Raw genomic sequence first — 6,048 nt, forward strand, 5'->3', positions numbered from 1 at the left:
TCCTTCTAGGCTGGCGTAAGGAATAGCAGCAACATTAGTCAGTGTGGAGTTTTGCCTGCATTAAGCATGTGACTGATGTCATGTTTACTGCAGCAAGCACATTCATCATCCTCTTCATAGACACGGAGGTTAAAGCCAGCAATCTGGGTACCTGCTGTAATTTAAAATTATTGTTTGTCTGGAAAGCAATGATTTACAATTGCTGGGTTGTACATGAGAAGTGTCTGTAGCTTTACATCTACTGACTATCAGGTGGAAAACGGCACTCCAGAAATTCAGACATGATTAACACCATTTCAGAAATGCGTTTGTAAATTTAACAAGGTAGTTAAAGTTTCACGCAATGGGCAAACAATTTGGACACTTATATAGTGGATACTATTAACTTACATCACGCAGCTTTCAATCAATTACATTTTACATGTACTTAACACACATAACACACAACTCACAGCTCATGCTTCTGCTAAGCTTCACCAATATCAACAGACTAAAACCAGGTCATTTGAACAATCCTTTCTAGCATCTGAAAGAATTTATCATAAATATGAGCATGCATGATCTATTTATGTATGTGGAGACACCAATTTCACAAATGGGTTTGGATCCTTGAAAATCTTTACATTAAGTGCCTCCCTGTGGTAATCTGATGTGTACTATACTTTTAAGAAGAATGTTATAATGGAAGATCATATGAACTTAGTATCCCATAGAAGAATAGCGCGGGCTATCTCAGCAGTCGGTAATCTATAGTTAGAGTCTGTCATGTGGAGACAGGGTTTGAGTTGAAAACACACAAGTGTAGCTGCAGAATATCTTTGTAAATAAACAGAATGTGTTCCTCTTAAGAAGTGTGTACTGACTTACTCTGTCTATTGTACCAACTTGGCCATCCCAAAACAAGTGTGCAACCTGGATCCATTGTCCTAAGTGTGGGTAACATTTTACCCATTGGCCGCAATGGCAGCTTTTCACATTGTATCGTCCCAAACCCGCCGCATTAATTATGCATTCCCGAAAAATATGCCGTTTCCATGGTGAGCGGGCACTCATTCGCCTGCCACATCATCGTCTCGCCACTTCAGCACACCGGGGCGCCATTTTAAAGTCCAGCCGTGTGCACACCTCCCAGAGCTTCCAGCCCACGGCTGCTGCAAAGAAAACATGGCCCCAAAAGGCAAGAAGACTGCAGCCCCTAGAGTCAATGATGTGCCCCTTGAGGGCCTCTTAGACATGGTGGAGACTTGTCGTGATGTCCTCTACCCCACTCTGGCCACAGAATGGGCAGAAACCTAACTAAACCTGGCTTGGGAGGTGACGGCAGCAGTGATCAGTGCCAATGCCCTGCAAAAGGGGGCAGCCACCCAATGTCGTTACAGGGTGAATAGTCTCATCCCTTCCGCCCCAGGGTAACTCATTCTTCTCTTCACTCTCAACTCACACACTCACAAACCCATCACACGTCCACAGGGATCTCATACCTAAAGAGACAACACCATTAACTCTCCACACATGCTCACATCTCTTTCAGGCTCATACCCTCTCGAGCTTGGGTCCTCATCCTGTCCATAGCTCCACTCACCACACAAACATTCCACGCAGTGCCCTGAGTCCTGCTCACACTCTGTCCATCTGTTTTCATGAGAAGCCTGCTCATATCAGCAGGAAGAGGTCCCAGACCGGGGAAGGACTGGCCAACATTAGGCCCCTTACTCACTTTGAGGACTGTGTCATTGCAATGACTGATGAGAATATGGACCTTGCCTGCTGTGAATGTGAGGTTGGCAGCAAATGCCCTTGTGAGGATCCTGCATCACATCAAACCTCTCTCAAAGCAACAGTGAGCGCTCTCTCTCCTGCTTTTGATTCTGCTGCTATGCACTAATTACTTCTACTTTAGTTTACAGGGAGCTCTGCCAAGCGACCAACACCCTCAGCTAGCCAGTCCTTCAGCTCCATCTATGTTCTCACCTCCAGCCAAGCAGACACCTCCTCCATTGAATAGCTGGAAATAAGCAGCCTGGAAGACCTGTCACAGCGCTTACCCACATCCTCCACCAATGCAGAGACCTAGATCTAGAGCAGGCCTGGGTTTCCAGTGTGCTGGTCACTGCATGGATGCATATCTGCAGCAACAGGAGGCAGGTTCAACCAACATCCCCAGCACTCGGAGGACTGCTAGGGATCAGGTACCTGTGAGGTCCAAGTCAAATGATGAGCCTCAGGATTTGGCCTTCCAACTCATCCTGGAGAGTCAGCAGAAGGCATAGGAACATCATGCCGAGCTATGGGAAGCCCTCAACAGCAGAGTGGCACAAAGGTCAGAGGAATGTGTCCACCTGCTCTCTGATGAAGTGGTGCCCACATGTGCTGGTATGGAGATCGTCATAGGAAGGATGGAGGATGCCATGGAGACCCTGGTCCAGTAGAACGTGGAGATATGTGCAGACCTACACTCCATTTTGGGAGCCATGGGTAAGTTCCTGGAGTAGTGATGCGAGAGAGAAACGGGGCACCTTGACATCCCTCCAGGTGTTCCTTCCCTTCAAGGAGTTAGGATGGGGCCCCTGGGCACCCGAAGAGAGGAGGAGCAGCAGCTGGACACCCCCGGGTCATCCACTCAGATATCGCAGAGGCTGTCTTCTCCCTCTGAGTCCCCTTTGCCTGTGAGCTCCTCACGCTCATCCTCTGTCAGTGTAGAGGGAGCAGCTGGCCAGTGAGTGATCCTGGAGGGAGAAGTGTATGTGGCAGGGCCTTTCAGAGCCTCGTGCAAGAACTCTCCCATGCACGCTGATCCTTCATGTAACATACTCACCTCAAAATCTTGAGTATTTTGAATGCAGCTAGCTGGGATTCGCTTTCAGTTGTCCACCTGAGCTGACCTGCATCTCCACCCACCCACTGATCACATTCAAATATAGCACCTGCACTCACTCACCACGACTCTTGTTTCAATTTCAATTTGGACAGCATGGTCTAGATTCGTTTTTTTGTACAATCCCCCATGCCCCCCCCAGCACCCCCACCAAGTCATCCATTTCCTTTCCCCCATCACAGTTGACCCCCCACCCCCGGCATCACCTTCCACATCCCCTCCATGACCTACCAGCCACAATCCTTTTCCTTCAGAGATGTCCAGGTGAATGAGCACATGAGCACGTTCCCTTCCTTCCCAAAAATCCCACCTCCCCACCAACACTCACCTCCCTGACCTCCTCCTCCCCTACCCCAGAGTCCACGTCTGCCTCCAAGTCCCCACCAACCACCCTCGCCGTCCCTTCTATTGCTACCATCGAACTGTAACCCTCCCATCCTACCGCCTTGCTCTGCCCTTGGTCATTCTCACCATTCCCTCATATCATGCCCTCCCTCAGTTCGCTCCCCAGGGGGCAGTCAAGGACCCATCGGAGCCCTCCCTTGTACGTTCACCTGGACATCCCCCCGTCCAGGCCCCTTTCTCCCTGGAGCCCATTCCCGACTCTGGGCCACTTCACCCCTTGGAATGCCTTGCCCCCGGAACCCATTATTTCTTCTGCCACCCTTTGTATTCCACACTCCTACTCCTTCCTCCAGCCTTACCTCTCCCTCCAGCTTTATTCGTTCCCCCTTCCCAACTCCTTGCTCCATCCTTACTTCTTTCTCCACTCTTACTCCCTCCCCTCTCCAAATGCCTTCCTCCTCCTGGACTCACTCCCCTCTCTGCACTCCACCCACCCCACCCCCAGGACTCCTTCCCCTCTCCAGACTCCTCCTTCTTCCTGGATTCCTTCCCCTCTCTGCATTCCTTGCCCCTCCAAACTCCTTCCCTTACATCTTCCACATCCTCCCCATACACCTACCTCCCCAACTGCCATCTTCTCCCCCATCATCCCCTCCTCCCCAAGTACTATGCCAACATTAATTGGGATAGACATAGTGTTAAGGGCTTGGATGGAGTGGATTTCTTGAAATGTGTACAGGAGAACTTTTTAGGTCAATATGTAGAGGGTCCAACAAGGGACGGTGCTGGACCTAATTCTGGGGAATGAAGCCGGACAGGTGGCTGAGGTGGTGGTGGGGGAGCATTTTAGTGATAGCGACCACAACATGGTACAGTTTAAGTTTGTTATGGACAAAGAAATAGACAAGTTGCAAAAAAATGTTTTGGATTGGGGGAGAGTGGACTTTAGTAAAATAAGGCAGGATCTGGCCAAGGTGGACTGGGAACAGTTACTTGTGGGGAAATCTACATGCCATTTTACGCCGACGGCAATATTCTACCCAGAGGTCGTGACAGTTGTTTAAAGTTTCCCTCTGGGATTTTAAATAACTCAGCTTTTACCAAATAATGTGTCATAACACTCACACTTACTCACATTATACTCCATCTGCCATCTTGTTGCCCACTCAATTAATCTTTCTATTTGCATCCTCCTCACATCTTGGATTCCCACCTAGCTTTGTATCATCAGCAAACCTAGGGACATTACCCTTCATTTAAATCATCAATATAGATTGTAAAAAGCTGAGGTCCCAGAGTTGGTCATTGTAGCACTCCACTAGTTCCAACCTGCCAACTTGAAAATGTCTCATTTCTGCCCCCTCCCTGCTTTCTGTCCATTAACCAATCCTTTATTCATGCTAATATATTACCCCCAAATCCATCCAATGTATTAACCTATCGTGTGGTATTTTATTGTTGCCTTGTGGAAATCCAAGTATACTACATCTGCTGGTTCCCCTTTACCTACCCTATTAGTTACACAAAAGATCCTAATAAATTTGTCAAACAGCATTTCCCTTTTGTAAGACAATGTTGATTTGTTCTAATCCTACTCTGCTTTTCTAAGTGCATTCTTAAGACTTCTTTAATTATAGATTTCAGCGCTTTCCCAATGACTGATGTTAGGCTAACTGGTCTGCAGTTCCTTATTTTCACTCTCCCTCCTTTCTTAAATAGTAGTGCCACACTTGCTAACTTCTGCTGGGACTATCCCAGGGTCTAGGGAATTTTGGAAGATCATAGCCCGTGCGTCCATTACCTCTGCAATTATCTCTTTTAGAACCCTGGGATAAGACCCTGGAGATTTGTCGGATTTTTGGCTCTTGAGTTTCTCCAGTATTTTTTCTCTGTTGTGAATGTTGCGAAGGTCATTGTGCCATTGAAACATTACAGACGTTTTGCCTGGCATTTCTCCAGCCTGTGGAGGCAGTTTTGGAGGTTTGGGGACCATGGAAATTCTGAAAGTGAAGCACCGGGCTGGCTCTCCTACATGTTCCGACCTTTGTGCTGGGTGTGCTCCCAGCACTAATGGCTGCCTGCCCAGCAGCAGTGGGAAGCCAAATCATGTAATTAAATGTACAATTATGTCCTATTTTACCAGTGCAATGACTTTTTCTAAACACCACACGGGTCCCATACAGTGTCAGGAGATTGCCAGCTCCAAGGAGATGAAATCACAGCGGGGAGTCATTGTTGTTATTAACTGACAGGCACTCAGGTCAACAAAGAAGCAAAACAGCAAGGCTCAGTGGAGCTAAATAAATTAATAAATTAATCAGAAATAAAGAAGAAAGAATAATACATATAAATCCTATAGGGAGAAAGGTGTCGGAGTTCACCTGGCTGAATACAGAACATACTTAAATATAAGAGGATGAACAGAAGGTCAAAGAAAGACCTGTAAATGCTATAACTCCAGATAGAAAACATAATGTTAGGTTAGCACTTCAGTCGTACAACAGTAAGGAGGTAAGTGAAGATATGAAAACAAAGAAAAATCTGAGGATGAGTCTGGGATAGTTTAATAGATGATTCCTTCCTTAGTGAACACTAGGGGAAAATAATGAGCACCAAGCTGTCCCTCAGTAGTGATACTCCAATACAACTAACATCACCATAGATCAGCTGCAAGCCTGAGACAGGGTAAAACGGCTCAAAACCAATGATTCTCCATTGATGGATTACTTCTTGAACAGTAGTGAGAGAACCAGATATGTGAAGTATCAATGGTCATTTTTTGAGGGGGGTCAATCAGCTTTGGGGTGGAGGGTATACTGTACAACCTG

The sequence above is a fragment of the Carcharodon carcharias genome, chromosome 4, assembly GCF_017639515.1.
Source record: "Carcharodon carcharias isolate sCarCar2 chromosome 4, sCarCar2.pri, whole genome shotgun sequence".
In the NCBI taxonomy this organism is placed as follows: Eukaryota; Metazoa; Chordata; class Chondrichthyes; order Lamniformes; family Lamnidae; genus Carcharodon; species Carcharodon carcharias.